Here is a 23,230-nt window from a genome sequence, read left to right as displayed (position 1 = left end):
GCTATACTATCCCTCAGGCTCCAGTCTGGAGTTCTTCAAACAAGGAGCTCAGTGGGCTTTTCTCTCCCAAGGTGGGCTGGGGTGGAGGTGGGGGGGAATGCAGTAGCAGTCATTGAACATTCTGGTGGTCCACCTGCAAGTTCCCATGACAATCTCTGCCCCGGTATTCTCTTACCCGGGGACTCAACCCTGCTCGGGGCTTGGAATGCGGCACTGTAATGGCCTTCCGGCTCCTCCTTGGAAGAGCCCTATATTTCATAGTCCTCTATGCCTTTGGGTTGGTTTAGGTTCCAGGCAGTGTTTTTCAAAATACACATTTTCAGCCTCTCTGCTTCTCACCCTCCCGTTTCCCGCCCGCCGCCCCATTTCTGCCTGCAACAGACTGTTTCACCCCAAACTGGTTCTTGGTAAGTTTTTACTCTGGATCACAAATTCGAGTGCAACTCGGAAGAGTCTGCCACTACCAAGTCCTGTGCGTCTAAAAAAATAAATAAATAAAAAAAATTAAGGGAGAGTGGAGTTAATGGACTTCAATCTCAAGTTTTCTACAAAAATCCCGGCTCCGGCCTTTCAATATAAAGAACGACCACTAGGGGGAAGAAAAACGCAGAAAATCCAGACGTTTGGGGGTAGAGACCTCAAAGAGAAACACGTCCGCTGGCTGACAATAAAAGAGAGGCTTCAAAAACTCATCTCGAATCTAATCTGTAGCCTGCAGCGCTCCGGACGTTTCCTCGGGCACTACACGGAGAAGAAGAAAAAAGGGCACGACACCTGAATAATCTGAATCGAATCCTCCAAACTGGTGAAAATCTGGAAAGGGGAAACACACACACACACACACACACACACACACACACACACAGCAAAAAGGTGTTGCCAAAGGTCGCCCGGAATGAGTCAAAGGATTGCAGAGGGCTGTGGCGCGCGCATTCCTCCTCCGGGATGGGCTCCAACTTAATCTGACACTGGCGGAGCGACACGCGGCACCGCTTTGTGAAAGGTCGCCTCCTCGGTGGCCGCGACCGCGTCTGCCCGGCCGCTGACAGCTGCCGCAGTCACCGCCGCGCCCCCCTCCCCGCCCCCCCACGAGAGGGACCCACGGTTCTTCCCTCGCCGTCAGAGTGACTCAACTCACGGGACCTCGACAGCCCTTTCTTGATCGCTACCCTCGCTCGCTCGCGGCCCGCAGGAGCAGGCAGGCGACGCGCAGGCCGTCCTAGGGCGACCCAACGTGCTCCGCACCGCGAAAGATGGAGCAGTCAACACACGCGCGCGCCACAAAAACAGCCCCACCACTCCCCGAAGTGCGGGCGGAAAAGCGAGGCGCAGGCGCACCGCGGCCCGGTGAAGCTCCGCGCCCCCTCTCCACGCCCGGGCTGGCCCCTTTCACTTCCGGTCTCCGGCCCGTCTGCTTCCGGGGCGCGCTAGGCTCGGCCCCCGTCGGCGCTCGTCCCCTCCTCTACCCGTGGAGGGAGGGGGGGAGCCGAGGGGGTGGGGAAGAGTTCCTTGTTTGTTTACACGATGTGAGCGGAAAAAGAGACCAATAAAGTTTATTCTGGAAACAAAAGGAAAAAAAAACAGGGGCGACAGAGAAAGGAGACGGGGGCGGGGGCGTGTGACTGGGGCGAGCGAGCCGAGGCGGCGAGAAGGAGAAAGAGGCAGTTCCGGTGCCGCCACTGCGGCCGCCGAGTGTCGGGGCTGCTGCCGCCGGCCGCGGGCGCGGGGGCCGCCGGCGAGGCAGGGCTCGGGCCCGGCCGGGCAGCTCCGGAGCGGCGGGCGAGCGGGGCCGGGAGGCGGGGGCCGCGCCGCCGCCGCCCGCGGGGCCCGGGACCGATGCGGTTCGACCCGCGGAGCCTGGAGGAGCGCCGAGAGTGAGTAGAGCGCCGGGCGCGGCGGGGACGGAGCGGGGTGTCGGGGACGCCGGGGCGGGGGGTCTCCGCGCCGACGCCCAGCCGCGGGGTGGGGGGCGGTGGGGCGGGCGGGGTGGGGGGGGGGGCGGTGGGCTCCGGCGCGGCTTCGCGGCTCTCCCTCCGGCCGCCGCCTCGCTCCGCGCTTCCTTCCTCTCCCGATTTTGGGGATGGGGCGGCTGCGGCCGGAGGAAGCGCGCCCCGAGCGAGCCACCGCCCCGCGGCCGCCGCGCCTCGGTGCCCGGCGCCCCTGCACGCGCACCCGCCCCGCGCGGCCGCGGCTGCCGGGGACCCCGGGTTTCCCGGGGGGCTGTCACCGCCCGGCCGCGCCGGCCCTGCCCGTGCCCGGGGACCCCGCGATCGCCGCTGGAAACTGGGTTTTGAATGGCCCGGCGGGGGCTCCCGAGGACAGCCCGCTCCCCTCCAGCCCGCGGGCTCCCCTCCCACCCCTTCCTTTCCAGCTTGTTTTTTCCCTTTCCACCCGACCGTCCCACGTTCTGCGAGCTTTTCATTCATAGACCTTGAGACGTTGTCTTCTCGACGTGTAGTGTGTGTGTGTATGTGTGTGTGTGTGTGTGTGTCTTTACAAAAAAAAAAAAGAAAAAAGTCTTCTTGCGTGAAGCCTGGTTCTCAAAGAGGTTCCGAAGGCGGGGGTACGCGCCCCAAGAACTGGGCTATGTAAACAGACGTGCTGGCCCGTGCGTTTGGACCGCAGCTGGAGGAGGTTATTTTAGGATGCCGAAGGGATCGTGGTGATGGTGGCTAGTTCCCGAAGGGGGAAATCGAAAGCTATTTTCTTAAGTGTCAATAATCGGGGAGCTGTTTACATAGTTATATAAAGGGTAGAGAGGGCGCCGCCGGAGGGGGGGCAGGCGGGGGGGGGCGTTGGAGAAAACATCCTGCATAATTTTTAGTGAATTAGAGTTGTGATTTCGTGTGGGTGAAGCTTCCTCATTCCAGCACTGCGCCTTTGTGCACATGCAGTACAAGGGTTTTCGAAACGTTGTTTTGAATCATAGTTTGTGCGGCCTGGGAAAACCCTGGAAAACTTGGGTGGGTAAACTCCTGATAACGCCAAGTCGGGTAATTTTTCTCCTGCTCCATTTCAACAAGGCTTTGGGAGATATCGGTCGCATGTTTTCCTGCTTAATAACTAGGTCCTTTGGGCATTTGCTTACGTTGCGCCGGACAAAATGTATGGGCTGGATTGCGTTCTGTAAGAAAAGATCCGGAAAAATACTCAAGAGACTGTGTTGCTGATTTGTTTTGGAGAAATCGAAATACTGTCCTAACGGGCTCTTGAAGCAGTTGCAGTGTACGGGTATGTTAATACGTGTGTATTCAAGTTTGAAGGTATTGTTCTGTTGTGGGTTTTTTTTTTTTTTTTGTAATTGAAGCATTTTGTAATTGAATTCATTCTGGTTGACAGCAGAGGTCTTTACCAAAACATCACATGTTCTGGAAATTTTTAATGATCAGATGAACTCTTCTGCAGTGTCATCAACCAAAATGATCTGAAAGGAGCCCAATAGTGTGTATGGTAGGGGTGATAGGGGCAGGGTGTCCTGGTTTGCTTTTGTTTTTGTTTTACATTTGCTTACTCTGTGCTTTATAGGGATGGCATTTCATGCATAACGTTTCCCCAGGGTTTTCTGAGGTTTTTTTAATCAACGTAAGATAGGGAGCTTTTCTACTAAAATCTCCAAGTAGGTGATTGAATGTCACAATTAAGAGCATCATGGGGGAAAGAGCAAGAAAATATATGAACGTTAGCTTAATATTTTATCATTGAAAGGAAGTACAAAGTCTGAAAGGCAATACCTTCAGTTTTAGTTGGAGAATTACAGGTGAACCGCATATAAATACAAAGGTGTTTCTTTTCGCTCCCTGAAATTGTTTTTGACTTTAAGTAAATTGGATGTAGCATTACCAGAGATGTCACTGAATACAAATACTGTGCGTAAACTGAAAACGGACTTCATGAAAGTGTGTATTCTCAAAGGTCTAGGTGCCTGTAATAGGAGACTGGAGAACTGTGGCTTTGCCTGACTCTGTATGGAACAGTCCTGGAGAGAGTTTCCTTCCTGTCAGGATAAGATTCTCTCCACCCCAAATAAGTATTCACTTCATTTAAAAAAATGAAAATTATAAATAAAATACTTATTTAAGAAGTTTGATCACAATGATCCCCCCCCCCTAAAAATTGATTTTGTGTGTCGCTTTCCTTATTTGGGCTCCTTCCTAAAGGTTTTTCAGTGTTAGCTGTTCTTGTAAAAGACATTTTCTCTGTTGACCTGCTTACTGGGAAAGAGCTAACTTGATCCCACTGGATCTCTCTGGCAACTAGAGTAGCATGAGAAGGATGAGTTCTCTATTATTTTATCTTGAATCCCAAGCTCTAAGTGGAAATGATTGGTATGGGAAATTAAGTCCAGGGCCTTAAACTCTGCTGCCGAGCTACAATTGCCTGCCCCAGGAATGTCTTTATTTTTGTTGTGATTTTGGGCCACATCTGGCTCTGTGCTCAGGGATCATTCCTGGCTTTGTGCTCAGGGATCATTCCTGGCTCCGTGCTCAGGGATCATTCCTGGCTCTGTCCTCAGGGACCACTCCTGGCTCTGTGCTCAGGGATCATTCCTGGCTCTGCTCAGGGATCATTCCTGGCTCTGCTCAGGGATCATTCCTGGCTCCGTGCTCAGGGGCTTCCTGGCTCTCTGCTCAGGGACCACTCCTGGCTCTGTGCTCAGGGATCATTCCTGGCTCTCTGCTCAGGGACCACTCCTGGCTCTGTGCTCAGGGATCATTCCTGGCTCGGTGCTCAGGGATCACTCCTGGCTCTGTGCTCAGGGACCATTCCTGGCTCAGTGCTCAGGGATCACTCCTGTCTCTGTGCTCAGGGATCATTCCTGGCTCTCTGCTCAGGGACCACTCCTGGCTCTGCTCAGGGATCATTCCTGGCTCGGTGCTCAGGGATCACTCCTGGCTCAGTGCTCAGGGATCACTCCTGTCTCTGTGCTCAGGGATCACTCCTGTCTCTGTGCTCAGGGATCGCTCCTTGTGCTCAGGGACCACTCCTGGTGGAGCTTGGGGGAACTTATGGAGGTGTAGGGGATGGAACCTTGCTTGATGGCATTCATGGCAAGTGCCCTACCCCTGTACTCCTCCAGCTCTTAGAATGAGTCTTTAAAAGAAATGTGGTGTTGGATCGGGGTGGTTTAGTGGTAGAAGATTTATTTTGCATATTTGTGGCCCTGAGTTTGATTTCAGATACTGCCACCCTCTAACACCGACATCCCCACCCCCATCCTTGTAAATGATATGTCTTTGGGCCAGGGATATAGCTGAGGTGGCACATAGCAATGTAAGGCCCTCTAGTACCACCAAGTGGCCTCTCTGCACCACTGGCCAGCGCCAAGTCCATGGGCTTCTGCCTGGAATAGCCCCAGCCACCCTAGCTGAAGTCTTTGACTATCATAATTTGTTTTATTGATGCAATTATCCAGCTGTTTTTCTTAAGTTTTACTTATGTTGAGCGAAACACCAGTCCAGAAGACGAGGCAGTATTACTGTCTCTGAGAGATGACATTTTAATCTAAGGTCAAAGAGGTATCAGGTGACAGGCTCATTGACAAAAACCAATGTTTTCTGATTCCTCTCACTATGACATGTTTTCTCGTGCCCTTGCCAGCTTTTTTAATAGATAAGGAAACTAGAAGCACTGAAGTTTAATTACTTAACACTACCCTGTCCCTGTTTTGATATTTTCTGTGTATGTTCTGTATCTTCGCATGCACGCACATATTAAATTCCCTATTTTAAGTGGTGTTTTTCCATCTGACCTCATATTAGAATAATTTAGTTAGCCTTTTTAAAAACACCAATGCCAGAATCTCATTCCCAGATAGTCTGGTTTAATTGGTCTGAGATGGAGCACAGACATGTTTTGATTGTTTGAACGTTGCCTAGGTAATTCTAATGGACAAGATTGTAAAATCCTCACACTCAAGGACCTGGCTGCTTTGCTTGCCGCTTTTTTCTCTCGAGGTTCATTTCTCCTTTCCTTTGAAAGGTCTCGTCTGGGGTAGGTATCTGCTTCCTGTTCCCATTGCCGCTGTGCTCTCACTGTCAGAGCACCGACTCGCTGCGTTGAAATTGCCTCCTTACTTGCTGTGTCCTCCACCAAGAGGTCAATGCCATAAGAAAGACAGGGACACCTTCTCTTACATTGTCTAGCATAGTAATCGGTACATAATAGGAACTTGTTGACTGACTAAATTATTTGGCAGCACACTTTTTAAAAAAATTTTTTATTAGTGAATCACCATGAGGTACAGTTACAAACTTAAGAACTTTCGTGTTTGCATTTCAGCCATACAGTGATCATTTACCCATCCCTCCACCAGCGCCCATTCTCCTCCACCAATGATCCCAGTATCCTTCTCACTACCCACCCACCCCCACCACCACCCTGCCTCTGTAGCAGGGCATTCCCTTTTTCGCTCTCTCTCCTTTTGGGTATTGTAGTTTGCAATAGAGGTATTGAGTGGCCATCATGTTCTGTCTATAGTCTACTTTTGGCACGCATCTTTCAACCTGAATGGGTCCTCCCAACATCCTCTACTTGGTGTTCCCTTCTCTATCTCAGTTGGCAGCCCACTTTTTTACAAAATGTAATAATTGACATGTGTCAGTTTTTATTCTTGATCAGTACAGTAAATCCTTTGACCACTAAATATATTGATTCTTGAACTTGCCATACCTATGAATCTCACTTGGAGAGAGTAGAGATGTTTTACATATCTATCTATCTATATATATGCACATATTTATGAGTATATATACACACATAGTTAATCAGGAAATACACAGGCAATAAAATGAGTCATTGTACACAAGAAATTGAGAGATTTGATTTTAACTCTCAGATTTAGTACAAGTATTATGTCTTCAGGCGAGTTTCAGTCTCTTTGGGCCTCAGTTTTCTTATCTGTAGTACAGAATTGTGCTGGTTGTTCTACTTGGAACTTGATCATTGAGCCTGAAAACCCTGTGAGTACTAAAAATACTGATTTTGGAATCTGAAGGGCCTTAATTCAAGACTTGGGTCTTATTACACTTGCAGCATTACTGTATTTTGGACAGATGTCCTAATCTGTATAATGGGACTAATGGCTACTTACTAGAGTTGTTATTGAAGAAATGAATTTCCCCCCTGAATTGAGCCCTTAATAAGTGTTCGTTTCCTTCTTCCTTATGAAAGTGTTAAGTATGAGTGGATTTATCTGAGATAACAGAAAGACACAGTTTACATAATAAATCCCATTTTCCACTTTGCTGAATATAAGCACCACCAAGTATGACTGAAAAAACAGAAATCACTGTGATTTTTCAGTTTCTTTGTCTTTAGAACCTCATTCTCTGTCACACATCAGGGCATAGGTCAACCTTTATGGGAAATAATTACTCCTGGAAGTTTGAATTATGGCAGGATAGCAAGTGCCCAGCTATCAATATACACCCTCTCCAAAGATAAGCAAAATCAGACCTGACCACTCCAAATGAAGGCAATCAACTAAAACTAAGAATGATTTGTAAAAGAAGACCAGAGAAAATGAGTAGACCAAAGATTAAAATTCAGGAATCAATATATAATAGTTTACTAAAGATGGGGAATATACCTCTGACCTGGACCGATTCTAGAGTGTAAGATTGTTCATGATGCTAGATTAGTAGTTCTACATATCATTTAAGAGATTGAAGTTGACGATTTTCTCCATTTTGGACCCATGTTTAATATTACATAATTGTTAGTCCTTATTTGGCAAGAGAGAGTCATTGTATATACGAAGAAATGGTATCTTTCCACTAAGGTTTATTGACGTCTTGTTTTTGTATAAATTAGTTTGGCTTCTCGGAGAGTTCCCTGAAGTGTTTTGTTTGGGGGCAGGGACAAGCCGCAGTGTTTAAGTACTACTACTGCCTCTGCTCAGGGGACCATGTGGCGCAGGATCAAGCTGGGGTCAGCAGCATGCAAAGCAAGTGCCTTAACCTGTGTACTCTTCTGGCCCCTCGTGTTTATGCTTAATGTGAGTTTTATTAACCATCTTTTTGGGACAAGTACTGTGATGAAGAAATACGAGTCAACACAGTAAAGTCTGCTGTTTAAGTTTGAAATGTAAGGATTTCCAGCACTCAGAAGAGGTTATTTTTTCCTTGGGAGGGGAGTGCTTTTTGGGTCACACCTGGTGATGCACAGGGGTTACTCCTGGCTCATGCAGTCAGAAATTACTCCTGGCCGTGCTCCGGGGACCATATGGGATGCTGGGAATTGAACCCGGGTTGGCCACGTGCAAAGCAAATGCCCTACCCGCTGTGCTATCACTCCAGCCCTAAAAGAGGTTAGTTTTATATATTCAGTAGTATTTTATTGTTGTTTTGTGATGAGGAGTTGGCTGATACCCTGCTGTGTTCAAGGCTTACTCCTGGTTATGTGCTCAGAGTAATGTGGATCATATGTGGTATCAGGGTTGGAACAGGATTGGCCTCATGCAGGCTTCTCTTCCTTTCTCCATCTGGACCAGTTGGCTGAGTTGAAAATGCTCCAAAAGAGAGTTAATAAGTTTGTTATTAAAGTAATGAAATGAAGCTTTTGTTTCAAATTTAGTATTCTTAAAATGAAGCTGCTTTTAGAGTGAATTATAGAGCTCTGGTTATTGATGTGAGACTAAATTCCAAACTGACTTTTTTTTTTTTTTTTTTTGCTTTTTGGGTCACACCCAGCGATGCTCAGGGGTCACTCCTGGCTCTGCACTCAGGAATTACTCCTGGCAGTGCTCAGGGGACCATATGGGATGCTGGGAATTGAACCCAGGTCGGCTGCATGCAAGGCAAATGCCCTACCCCCTGTGCTATCACTCCAGCCTGAAACTGACTTTTAGAATGACACTTTGTATTAGTATAGAACTAAAGGAGGCTGATTGTATCACATTTTGCCCATTTTTTCTTGCATCATTTCAATAGAAATACTAATGTATCACTTGAAAGTAACTCTTATAATTGAGATAATTGAAATTATTCTAAATTGCAAAGAAGAATTGTATATCAATACTAGCATAACATGTTTTATAATTTAGCTGATAGTGATATATTTATTTCTTCTGCATCATTTAAGTTATTAGATGATAATTTACCTAAATTGCACTCATTTATAAGAGGTTAAGTTTTTGTTGTTTTGTTTTTTTGTACCACACTCAGGATTTACTCCTTGCTCTGTGCTCAAGGATCACTCCTGGTGATGTTTGAGGGACCATACGGGATGCCAGGGATCGATCAAACCTGGGTTGGCCATACACTAGGCAAGCACCTTTACCTCTGGTTCTGTGCTCAGGCAGTAATGGGGCCTCGGGCAGCCCCCTAAGAGGTTAAGTTTTAATAACTTGGAGTTTAAGCTTAGTTAAGTTTTAGCATATAACTATTGTTGTACAGAAGTCATGGTATCAGGATAGTTTTACTATTTGAAATAAATGTGGGATTAAATTAGTAAAAATTCTTACAAATTATGCTTACTGGTACTCTTTAGGTTTTAAATATTTGTGTTATAGAAACCAAAGAAATCAGTTTCATGATGTAAAGAAAGGCTACATTGGAATAGAATAATTTTGTTTTGATTATAATTCTCTTGTATAGCTAGCCAGAACTTAGTAAGACTCTGTGGAAAACGTATCTTATGAAATATTATATAAGTTTAAGGCAGCACTATGAAAATTAGTTTAATAGGATTTATTTGTATTTGCTCTTGTACACTGAGCACTTAGACTGTAGCCTGAATATTAGTAACCAAAAGCATAGGTACTTATGTATATATACATTATAGGAATAAAAATATTTTTCATCAATTTATAGCTCATATACTTTGCTGAAAAGTAGGTGAATAGCTGGCTCTGCACTCAGAAATTACCCCTGGCTGTGTTACTCTAGCTGATCATCTGTTAAATATAGACTTGAAGTATATTAAAATATTGTGAGTTGTTAACTACAGAAGGTATGTTTTGTAGTATATTTCTGTTGATAGTTGGCAACCTTTTTTGACCAAGATTGATATGTTAAAAAGAGATGTGTGATGCTGAAAAGAAATTGAATCAAGAATCTCAAAATCTGGGTTCTATATTGTGTTACTTGGGTGGAGATGTGGGGTTGGGCCATTCCTGCTCTTCTCTCTCTCTGGCCTCTACATCAAACTGTTAACTAGCTGTTTGGCTTCAGGACTTGACCTGTGAGCTCTTGTCTTTTCACTTACAAAATCTTCAAAGTTCTTTACATATGCAAAATTCTGTGTGATTCTTAGTATTTTAAAGCCTATTTCTGACTTCAGAAATGAGAATGCAATCCTTCCCTTGAGGACAGATAGCTATATCAATTGTTACATTTTCAATAACTAAAATATTTTTGTTTATAATATTATACATATCTGGGCCAAAGAGAGAGAGTGAGCTTCACCAGGAGTGACTCCTGATCTCAGAGCGGGAAGTTGGCTCTGAGCACCTGTGTGTCACCTAAGCCAAAAGTAAAAATAAAGAAAATGTACCTTTTAAAAGAATATATTGTACATATCTGAAGACTTTGTATGGAATTCTGTGGCAGAGAAAAGCTGCCATCAAAAGAGTGGGCTGTTAATTCCCTGCCCCCCCAAACCATCAGTGACTTTGGAGAATCAAATTTACTGCTGGCGTGGACATTTCGATTACTGATGCAGAAAGAAGCTAAATGACTGACACTGATCATCCGTTGCACAGCAGTTGCCAGGATTGTGAAAGCCAGCAGACCTGTCACAATACTCTTAATAGCCATTGACTACCATCCTTGCTTGTTTGAGACTTCTAGGAAATTGTATTCCATAATTTCCCTTAGTTAATCCAACCCACTAGATGTTTGGAGGTAAAAAAATAAAAAGTATTCTAATCTTAGAAATGTAATTCCAGAGGCAGAGAACACTCTTTCCCCACACTTTCCCCATGTCTGTTATACAGACATATATATTGAAAGGTGACCCCAAAATATTGCCCTTAATGGGAAAGCAACGATATTGAAGTATTGGATTCGTATTTCTACACATGTCTAAATTATCCAACTTTTGAATTTTTTTTTTTTATTATTGTAGTAGAACTGGAGTGATAGCAGGACTGGAGCGATAGCACAATGGGTAAGGCATTTGCCTTGCACATGGCCCACCCGGGTTCGATTCCTCCACCCCTCTCGGAGAGCCCGGCAAGCTACCGAGAGTATCCCACCTGCACGGCAGAGCCTGGCAAGCTACCCCTGGTGTACTCGATACGCCAAAAACAGTAACAACAAGTCTCACAATGGAGACGTTACTGGTGCCCGCTCGAGCAAATTGATGAACAATGGGAGGACAGTGCTACAGTGCATTATTATAGAGGCCACACCATGGGGTACCATGGGGGGCAGGCCTGGGGCCAGGCCTGTGTGGCTCAAACCCAGCAGTGATTTCTTAACCAGCAAACTGCTGAGGCAGTGAGTTATTATTTAGAGTTATTTTGAATATATACTCATTTTTCAACAAACTAAGCATGTTTTTCTTTCTTTTCTTGCCTTTCTAAGTACTTTTCTGCTGGACTTATTGCCGGATTAGGTCTACAAGTACTGTTGCATTTCTGAAAAATTTAGTGCCTTTAGACTAAAAATAACTGATTCCCCCCACCCTTGGAAATTAAATTTCTTGGCAAGTGTAAGAAACTTGGATTTTTTCCCCCCTACATAACTGCCATTCTGTTAGTATAGATTTATGGAATACACCATCAGATATAAAACCATATTTGATAGGAAAAATTGTGGGAGAAAAAAGCTGAAAATTAGCTGCTGCTATATAGTTCCATTGGAAATCACCATACATGACAGCAGGGAAGGGAAAAAAGATTTTTTCAGACTTATTTTTAACACAAATATTAGTAGTGACATCATTTAAATTTTTATGTAGGTTTTCTTAAGCTTGAATGACTATTAAAATTAAGACCTAATCAAGTTACATCTTCAATTATTTGTGAGCTGTGTATGCCTTTCTCCTACATCACTTGTGAAGTTGAACATAACTTTTTCTTTGGGGGCCACGCCTGATGGTTCTCAGGGCTTACTCCTGTGTCTCTGCTCAAGAATCACTCCTAGTGGTACTTGGGGACCACATGGGATGCCAGGATCAAACCCATGTTGGGCATTTGTAATGTAAACACCCTGTCCACTGAAATCTCGGGCCTTTTATGTAACATTGTGGGGGGTGCACACCTAGTGATACCCAAGGGTTACTCCTGACTTTACTGTCAGAAATTACCTCCTCGTGTTGCTTTGGGGACCATGTGGGATGCTGGGCATAGAATCTTGATAGGTGGCATGCAAAGCAACTACCCTACCCACTGTATTACTGCTTGGCTCTGAACATAACTCTGTGAAAGTGATCTTCGTGCTTGAGAATTACAGTGGTAGTAAAATGTGTTACTTGCCTTGCCAGTGATTGCACATATGCAAAGGCAGGTTTTCTGTTACTAAGCTATATCCCTAAGCTCTGAAAACATTTGAAGTTGGAATTATATTATGAAGTCTACTGAAATTTTTACAGTTTTCCTGTTCTCCTGAATGTATGTCAGAATAGTTAAGAGACTGTGCTTTGCCACCCAGATAGTTAGATTACTGGTTTTATAATTTAGAGGAAAGTTCTTTAACCTGACTCTGTTAAATATTCTTCTGGGTTGATACATTTCCTTATTATAAAAGAGGAGTCTTAACAGTACCTGCACTATAATATTGCAGTGAGAACTAAATGACTAAAACATGAAAGTGCTTAGAACAGCGCCAAACAAATAGTAAACACTAATTGTCTTCCCGTTGCTCATTGATGTGCTCGAGTGGGCACCAGTAACGCCTCCATTGTGAGACTTGTTTGTTACTGTTTTTGACATGTTGAGTATGCCACGGATAGCTTGCCAGGCTCTGCCATGCAGGTGGGATACTCTCGGTAGCTTGCCGGGCTCTCCGAGAGGGGTAGAGGAATCGAACCCGGGTCGGCCGCGTGCAAGGTGAATGCCCTACCGCTATGCTATCGCTCCAGCCCAGTAAACAGTAAAAATTATCTCTAAGCTCTTTGAGAACATGGTCTATATAATGTTTAGTTGAATTTTTTTTTCTTTTTGGGTCACACCCAGCTATACACAGGGGTTACTCCTGGCTCTGCACTCAGGAATTACCCCTGGCGGTGCTCAGGGGACCATATGGGATGCTGGGAATCGAACCCGGGTCGGCTGCATGCAAGGCAAACGCCTTAACCACTGTACTATTGCTCCAGCTCCCTGAATTTTTACTATTACTAGTGAAATGAATTCAGTTCCTTCTGAGGATTTACTAATGGTTCCATTTCGAGCATAGAATATATTGGCTTCTAGCAATCTTCCTTTTTAAAACAATTTTTATCATAAAACTGATTTACCAAGTAGTTCTTAATAAGTTGTTTCAGTCACCAGTCCTACCACCCTTGTGACCTTTCTTCCACAGTGTCCCCAGTTTCCCAGCACCCCTTACAGTGCAGAGACATTATTTCCTGTTGTTACAACACAGAGATAAATGGAGTTTTAAAACTTAGATCCATAAGAGCCAGTTTGTGATGACTAAGTTAGTTGAGGATCTGCTGTGCTGGGTAGTGCTAATTGAAGCTTCTGGGTGATTGTTCAGGCTCATTGTGCTTGATCGTCTTCTGTGCAACTTTTCCATCAGATTTGCTGTGATCCTACTGGGCTGACTCGTGGTCCAGGAGCTATAGATCTGGAATAATTTGGTGGCTCAGCAGTTGGATGAGCTGGGCTGTTTCTGTGTCAGAGATTGTCATGTATGGCCACAGGCGGCTATGCCTTAGGGCAGAAAGGGGGCTCTGCGTGCCCCGTTCCTAGAATGCCCCCGAGTTTTCAGCCACTGGGAAAGGTCTGGTGGTATCACGTTCTTTTGGAGATGTGATGCTGGGCTGTTTCTTTGCCAGCAAGGTGAAGATGACTTCTTGACATTACCACTTGCTTTTTGTTCACCTTACACTTCATCAGTTCATGCTAGCTCTAAAAATCTGAATTCTGTTTCATGCCTTGTGCTGAAATAAATTAGCAGATGGAGATTTAGCTTAGATAGTAATGAGGGATTAATGGACAGAGAATGAAGTAATTGGATATACATTTTTCAACTCTAGTCTGAACTTCCTAAAACTGTTTAGACTTTAATCTCTTGGAGGTAAGACACAATGGGGGAAAATGACTGTGATCTGCCCTATTACTGTTTAAGAAGTTCATTGTTCTATTGTGTGGGTCTAACTAAGCCAGACTTGACAACTTGAAGGAGAAAACTTCTTGATTTTATAAACGTACAGAATAATTTTACACACGTATATATAATTTTTTCAGTACCAAAGTTTAATGTCATAAATTTGGTAATGTCATAAAAATGTTAAGAACTTTATGCATTACTTTCCTTAATATTCACAGTAGATCTCTGTAACACATGAAGGCTCTTGATTTCACAGTAGGAATCTGAAGCTCCACATCTAATCGGTATTTTGGAATACTGATTTCATTTACGTGAATTCGACTATTAAGTTCAGCCACAGTAAAAACATGACAAAAGTAATCACCTAAATATTATAGTCATATCCCAACATTGAGCGTTGACTTCAGAGTGAGCTGACACAGCGACGTGAGCTTGCTGAGTTCCCAGCTGGTCTCAGTGTGTGTGTAGATACCGCACTATGAGTGTGGTTCTGTTCTGCAGACATGTTGTGTTCATAGTACATGGCCTCTAGTTCCAAGCCTCTTATGTGCAACAAGAGAAAGAACAGTTTGTTTCAGTGATCAGAGAGCTACTGCTGTTTGAGATGTGTCGAGCATTTCCAAGGTAGTTTGCAGATACAGCTAAGTAGATGCTGTTGTGTGTACATTCTCTCTCTAATACATTCTGTGAGACATACAGAATCCCACAGCCTTTGAAATACTACATATATTGTTTCTAATCGTGTGTTTGAGGCAACTATTTCTGTATTTTTGCATGAAACATTTCTCCATAAGGTATACAAAATAAAACATCCATTATGCATTAGGGTGATTTGAGATTTTTTTCAAGGATAATGCTGTTAGTTTACATGAACTATGTTTTTGTTCTTTGGACTAATGTATTACTGATACATTGCAAAACATATACATTATCAAATAAATAGGAAATGTTTTAAAATCATTGATCTTATTTTTTTTCAGTATAAATATTATGTGTGCAGTGATTACAGTATCTCAATAACCTAAGTTTTGAGGACACTTGAGAAATCTGTTTCATTCCCCAGATGGATTACCCTTAAGTCATAGTAGAACAGTCTAAAAATAGAACATTGGATATTAAAGCTACCTCACAACATCTGGTCCTAGTATGACCGCTTGACTTATCATTACTTAGTTTTGTACCTTTCTGCCGTGTGTTCTTTGTATGTATTTAGATTTGCTAAAGAATACTCAAACTAGGCAGAATTTATTTTATAAAAAATGATTCCGTTTCTGCTAATCTTTCTCTTTCTTTCTGCTGATCTGCTAATCTTACACCAAATCTGTGTTTGTTTTTTGTTTTTGGCCATACCAGTGGTGCCGAGGGCTTACTACTGGTTCTGTGCTCAGAGATCACTTCTGGTGGGCCCGGGACCATATGGGGTGTGAGGGATCAAACCCAAGGCAAAGGCAAATTAGGCAAATGCCATACCTGCTGTATTATTGCTCTAGCCCCACAATTTTTTTTTAATTGAATCACTGTGAGATAGTTACAAGCTTTCATATTTGGGTTACAGTCACACAATAATCAAAACACCCATCCCTCCACCAGTGCACATTCCCCACCACCAATATACCCCTCCTTTCCCACCCTCCCCCTGCCTCCATGGCAGACAATATTCCCCATACTCTCTCTACTTTTGGGCATTATAGCTTGCAACACAGACACTGAGAGGTCATCATGTTTGGTCCATTATCTTCTTTCGGCATACATCTCCTATCCTGACTGATTCCTCCAGCCATCATTTTCTTAGTGATCCCTTCTCTATTCCATCTGCCTTCTTCCCTCCGCTCATGAAGCAGGCTTCCAGCTATGGGGCAGTCCTCCTGGCCTTTGTATCTACTGTCCTTGGGTGTCAGCCTCATGTGATGTTATTCTATCCTCCACAAATGAGTGCAGTCCTTCTATGTCTGTCTCTCTCTTTCTGACCCATTTCACTTAGCATGATACTCTCCATGTCTATCCACTTATAAGCAAATTTCATGACTTCATCTCTCCTAATAGCTGCATAGTATTCCATTGTGTAGATGTACCAAAGTTTCTTTAACCAGTCATCTGTTCTAGGGCACTTGGGTTGTTTCCAGATTTTGGCTATTGTGAACAGTGCTGCAATGAATATATAGGTACAGATGTCATTTCTACTGTGCTTTTTTGCATCCTCCTAGCCCTACAAATCTTTTGTTAGTTTTATCTCCTTATATAATATTTAGCTCTTTGTACAAATATCTAACAGTGTTCGGGGTTGCTCCTGGCATTAGTGCTGAGAGACCTGTTTCAGTGAGACTCAGGGGTCATGTGATCCTGGGTATTGAACTCGGGGCTTGCACCCAGGGCTCCCACATACAGAGTATATAGGCTTCAGCCCTTTCAGCCATCCCCCAGCCTTGATCTCTTTTGTTTTTGATGCAGTGTAATGGGACATTTGCTTATAATTATAGCTCAGACCAGAATATCTAACTTGCCTCTTAATTCTGTGACAATAAACTGTTTGCATTTTATGAGCCTGGAAAGTTGTTATTGGTGACTACTGGCTGAAAGAGATGTTTCTAAGGTGCTGTGTTCCAAAAATAAATTTATGTGGACCTTAAGAATGTAGAACTCAAGCATAATAACTCTAAAATAGTAAAAATATTTCCACAGTATATTAACTTAATTTTGTGACTTTCAGGTAGGAGATGTTTTTAAACTGTAAAAGATAACTTCATATGAAAATTTATAAGGCTTCGGCCAGTAATCTGATAAGGAAAATAGAGAATAAAAAATTGAAAGGAAATTAATTTTCTTTTGTACCTTAAAACTAGGAAAGAAAAATATTCTTGACAAAATAATGTTAAAGCTAAAACTTTAATAATAGTGAATGACTAAAGAAGTAACCATTATTAAAAAGTTGAAAAATCATTATCACCGCATTATTATGTAACATTGTTCTGGAAATTCTGATCCATACAGCAAAACATAAATTAGAAAGATGAGTAAGTACTGAATTGGGGTGGGGGGAGCTAGTGGGGAAGTTACACAATTTCATTCTTGGTTATTGCGTTAGTGCATTCCCAGAAATAAACTTAGAATAAGAATAGAGAAATTAGTATGATGTACTTTAAAAATCAATAGATCTCCTTTATTCTAGAGAATAATTTAGAAAATAGCACTGTAGCACTGTCGTCCCGTTGTTCATCGATTTGCTTGAGCTGGCACCAGTAATGTCTCCATTGTGAGTCTTGTTACTGTTTTTGGCATATTGAATACGCCACGGGTAGCTTGCCAGGCTCTGCTGTGCGGGCGGGATACTCTCAGTAGCTTGCTGGGCTCTCTGAGAGGGCCGGATGAATCGAACCTGGGTCAGCCGCATGCAGAGCAAGCACGCTGCCCACTGTGCTATCCCTCCTGTCCCTTTAAAAAAAAAGTTTAGAGAATATAAAATAAAAAGAAATCACAAATGAACAGTGACATAAAATGTAAAATGATGTTACTTGGAAATGTGTGCACTCTTGTGAAGAAATCTGAACATTCTCTTTTGCTATGAACATGAAGTAAGGGGTGGTTACAGGGAGAGGAGTCTCAGATTCTTGGATTAAAGTTCAGCTATTATGAATAACAGCTTACAACATTAGCATAAGTCTAATTGTTTAAAACTAGTCCAAACCTACTGGATGGGGAAAAATGTTTGTGTTCTGTACATCAGATATAGAGGTTATAGCCAAGACAGTATAAAACTAAAATTAAAATAATCAGTATTAGAAATTTGCAGACATAAAGCACTCACAAAGCTCAACAACACGAGAAATCAGTCCTGTCAAAATGGGGAGAGGAGATGAGCAGACACTTCCCTGAAGAAGACACATAGATGGCCAGTAGGCATGTGAAAAAGTAGACATCATTCCTTACGATGAGAGAAGTGCACAGTGAGATACCATCTCATGCCAGTTACAGTAGCTTCTGTCAGAGCCTGGAGAGATAGGACAGCAGGTGAAGTGCTTGCCTTGCACACAGCCAATCTGGGTTTGATCTCCAGCACTCCATTATGGTCCCCTGAGCTTGCCAGCAGTGATCCCTGAGCACAGAGCCAGGAGTAAGCCCTGAGCACAGCTGGATGTGAGTCCCCCAAGTTCTATTCCTCCGAAAAACCTGAAAACAGCCATTTTGTGTGGATGTGTTGAAAAGAACCCCCATTCACTGTTAGTAAGAGTATCATTTGATTTAATTTCTAAGAAAAACAGCATGAAGATTTCTTCATAAGAGTAAGATAGAACTGGGTCCTCATGATCTAGTGATTCCACCTTATTTGACATCTATCCCTAAAACATATGCACACAGAAAGTACTTTGAAAAGTTATATGCACACCTGGTTTCACTGTAGCTCTTAGTACAATAGCCAAAATCTGTAAACAACCCAGATGTCTAACAACAGATAAAGAAGTTGCATATAGACACAGTGGAAAACTACGCAGCTGTGTAAAGGTGATAACGTCATGCAGTTCACTGAAATTTGGAAGCAACTGGAGGGTATCATATTAAGTGAAATAAGTCAGAGGAAAAGGACAATTATCTTCCAATCTCACTCGTCTGTGGTATAGAGTGATAGAGAACAAGAGAATAGAAAGTATTGAAAAATGGCAGATCTTAAGCCTTCACCTGAACCTCTGGTTACCCAGCACTGGACGGAATGGGAAAGGGCGTGGGGAGTGAATAGCTAGAGTAGGGGTGTCATAGGACAATGGTGAGGGACTTGGGTACTTAGGTAGTGATGGAGTACAGTGACTATGTCATTGCCATAAGCGTTAAAAGTATTATCACTAACCGTTAGCTAAACTGTAGTAAAAAGTAAAATTAAAATAATCAGTATTAGAAATTTGCAGACGTGTTACCATAAGTGTCTATTGTTCTTCCAGTTGTTACTGGTGAAGAAGGTGCAGTTTGCTTGCCCCCAAGTGGCTCCGAGAAGGGGCATGAGGTTGAGAGAGCAATGAGGTTGATGTCCGTAGTATAACCAGGATCTTCACTACTTCACCATCATCAAAAGCCAGATGTTTATCTTTAAATTTTAAGATATTCAGAAGAATACTTTCAGAAGTATCCATATCCATGTCACTGTCACTATCACTGTCACTATCACTCATCGATTTGCTCAAGCAGGCACCAGCAACGTCTCCATTGTGAGACTTGTTACTGTTTCTGGCATATCGAGTACACCACGGGTAGCTTGCTAGGCTTTGCCGTGTGGGCAAGATCCTCTTGGTAGCTTGCTGGACTCTGAGAGGAATGGAGGAATAGAACCCTGGTCGGCAGCGTGCAAGGCAAATGCCCTCACCACTGTGCTATCGCTCCAGTCCCCATATCCTTGTAGGCATATAAAATTGAAAATACAGGTTTACCTATTGAGGTGGAAATAAAAACATATGGGAAAACATTTTTGTTTGGCACTTTAAGAAGTGAATATTTAAGATGCAGTGATGTGTTTTTATTTTTTGAATTAGCAAGAATTTTTTTTTTACTGTCCTTACAGGTGAAGGTGCAGTGTGTTTGCCTTATAAATTTCTACTGAAGATCTAAATTTATTCAACCCTTTCAGAAAGTATGTCAGCAGCTTTTTTTTTTTTTTTGCTTTTTGGGTCACACCTGGCGATGCACAGGGGTCACTCCTGGCTCATGCACTCAGGAATCACCCCTGACGGTGCTCAGGGGACCATATGGGATGCTGGGATTCGAACCCGGGTTGGCTGCGTGCAAGGCAAACACCCTACCCGCTGTGCTATCGCTCCAGCCCCTGTCAGCAGCTTTTTAATCTTTAAAATGACCGTATTTGTCATAATTCCATTTGCAGTACTATGTGACAAAAATTTTAAAATCGTGCTAAGTATTCAACACATGTGCCACAGTGCCCATACAAATAGGTAGTCTCATCGAAGACTATTTTAGAAAAATGTGTAGTAGGAAGTGTTTCTGAAATCAAGAAGAAAAAGCCAGATAGAAAATGTTATAGTATTTAAATACAAGTATCACAGTCACAGTCATCACGTTGCTCATCGATTTGCTTGAGCTGGCACCAGTAACATTTCATTGTGAGACTTGTTACTGTTTTTGGTATATCGAATACACCACGGGTAGCTTGCCAGGCTCTGCCGTGCAGGCGGAATACTCTTGGTAGCTTGCTGGGCTCTGAGAGGGGCGGAGGAATCAAATACGGGTCGGCCCCGTGCAAAGCGAATGCCCTACCGCTGTGCATCACTCCAGCCCACAAGTATAAAACAAAGAAACAAAATTTAAAATAGGCTTACAAAAAGTCTGAGAGTATGCCCAAAATTGATCGTAGTTTTCTCTGGTGCCTTGTTTTGTTGTATTGTTTCTGTTTTCCTTATTCATCTCGGTTTCACCATTGTATTTTGAGCAGGTTCAGGTCCAAGATGCCAGTAGGTGCGATGGTCAGTGTAACTGAATTTCTGCGTTAGGCATTTGAGGGCAGGGAAGTGGTGATGGGTACTAGAAAGGATAATACGTTCCTTACACTTAGATTGCCAATTTCCAGAACATTTCACCTTTTATTTTTATATGTGTCCTATCTGAAGATGTTAGTTCGTAGTACTTGCCTAAGTTACAAATTTCTGTTAACCCTGACTCTTGAGACCCGCCAAGTGTAGTCAATCACTGAATCTTAGCTATTCTTCTGGAAAATAATCTCTTGCTGTAATATACTCCACCTTAATGCATAGACACTCTCTTAGTTTATTCCTTTTCTGTGTCCTGAAGTTATCCCAGAGTCCTCACTTTTCTTTCACTTTATACAATGTTAGAAAATTACCAGACGTGTAAATAACCAGTGGTCGTGTGTATGTGTTCTAATAAATAGGTCAATGGAAACTAGTAGCGTTGAGAGTGACATTATTTCTTTACTATTGCCAAAATGCCAGTCTACTTAAAGTTTAGTAATTTCTGAAGAACTACATTGGTGCTTCTCAAGCCTGGAATATGTAAGAATTATCTGGGAAACTTGTTAAAATGTGAATTACCCAGTCTTTAACAATTTTATTTCAGTGGAGACATAGGCCTGGTGATGTGCATTTTATTTTAACAAGTACTCCTTCCCACCCTTGATCCTCATTTTGTGATCCTGGGACAAGATTTTGAAGAAAACTTACTTCAGAATAAAGCGTACTTTCATCAAATTTTTTATAACTCAGAATTTTGCACCAATCCACTTTTCTCCGTGCATTTCCTACACTTTCCCCCCACAAACACCTTGTAATTCAGCTATTCCAAACTGCAAACTCCCCTAAGCCACTCTGAGCCTACAGCAGGTTCTGCCCGGGTAACTTGTTACCTTCAGATTCTGTGTAATCTGTGTAAAGTATTCCCAACTCACTCACTCACTCTCGTGCAGAGGCACAATTCCTCCTCTCTCTTTCCGGAGCCTCTGTGAAAACACATGCATACTACATTTTACTCGTTGAGGAACTCGTATGTGTTCCTCAGTGACTACAAGTCTCTTGAATCCAGGGATGTTCTCTGTATACCTTGAACATAAACATAGTGTATAATATTTGCTTAATGTTTGTATATGATTGACAGTACTATAAAGAAGTAGGGAAGGAGTGACTGGTCTTCTTGTGTGTGTGAGAAAAATGAGATCATAGTATTTGCTTACACTAGCCTTGCTTATAAGCTTCAGTGTTTAACTTATATTCTAGATTTGATCTTACAGGAAAGTATACTGTCAGTAAAATTACAAGTACCTTCCTTTTTAGGTGTTTTTTTCCCTCTGTTCATCTGTTTGGTCTTTCATGTTTGAGAGTGAAGGTATTTTAATAAACCTTTTTACCATATTTATACTTTATTGAATAATACCTATTCTTCAGGGAAAGAACTAGTTGCTAATTTTAAGCTTTTTGTTTGTTTTAAATTAAACCTTCTATGCTTATTTGTATCCCCTGAGGAAGTCATGTTTAAAACTGAAGTATCCACTAATACTTTTCAAGTAAATTGAACTGACATTTATATAATTCACATTGAATTCTGCAATAATTAAGATAAAATGTTGTGTGTGTTTCAAGTGAGTTTCCATGCATTTTTTAAAAACTTGATTTCCAGAGTCAATATGTGTTTAACCTTGCTGTAGACTGTAGTCTTAGAGTGTTGATGGAAATCACCCACCAGCTGCAAAATTCAGATCCAGTATGCCATAGAATAGTGTAGCTGTGGCTTAAACCAAATGTTAGCAATGAAATATTTAGTAGCAACTGTTCTTTTAAAAGAAACATTTTGGATAATTAAAGTCATCTTGTAATATCCTTATACCCAGCTGTCAGCATTTTACTTTTTCTGCCAATATTTCTGGAACTGAAATCAAGAAAATGGAAATCAGGGTACCACATTTTGTGATACACTGAAGACTTCAAAAACTTACATGTGTAAAATTTTTATTAGAGTTTTTCAGTGTCTCAAAGGTTTCTATAAAAACCAATGACCTTTTTCAAGATTAAGTTCTAATGCACATTAAAACATAAAGCAGCATTTGGGAAACTAAGGAATCCCCCGTTAATAGTCATTGGATCTTAAATATATTAAAATAAATTTCTTACTCTCTTTTTCATAGCATGCTATGACTGTTTTTCTTGGTGGGCGGGGGTGTGCATTGGTACACTCAGCAGAGCTCATGGCTTACTCCTGGCTGCTCAGGGATCATTCCTGGCAGGGCTTGGGAGACCATATGGGATGCCAGGGATCAAACCTGGGTTTGATGTGTGCAAGGCAAACTTCCTACCCTCTATACTCTCACTTCAGTCCCTGTTTGATTATTTTACTACAAATTCAAGTTTGAAACCAGTCTTCGTTTTTTTTGTATTTTTTGTTTGTTTGTTTAAGTATCCAGTCAGTTGTTTCTGATAGTCTTTTCCCTATTGATTTGAAAGGACATCTTTTATTGTACAATAACCCTATGTCTGTTGTTTTTTAAAATTTTTGTTCTGTTGTCTGACTCT

At 42.5% G+C, this 23,230-nt stretch overlaps 1 protein-coding gene across 1 annotated transcript in view; it reads left to right on the top strand.

The window, feature by feature from the left end:
• Positions 1-1,533: 1,533 nt before the first annotated feature.
• PIK3CA (phosphatidylinositol-4,5-bisphosphate 3-kinase catalytic subunit alpha) overlaps positions 1,534-23,230 on the top strand; it is an 88,315-nt gene continuing 66,618 nt past the window's right edge. Inside the window, exon 1 of the mRNA XM_055126132.1 lies at positions 1,534-1,874. The gene's annotated coding sequence lies outside the window, so the exon portion shown is untranslated. The remainder of the gene's footprint in view (positions 1,875-23,230) is intronic.

Source organism: Sorex araneus, chromosome 2 (assembly GCF_027595985.1).
Source record: "Sorex araneus isolate mSorAra2 chromosome 2, mSorAra2.pri, whole genome shotgun sequence".
NCBI lineage: Eukaryota > Metazoa > Chordata > Mammalia > Eulipotyphla > Soricidae > Sorex > Sorex araneus.
This window is presented reverse-complemented; position numbering and strand designations above follow the sequence as displayed.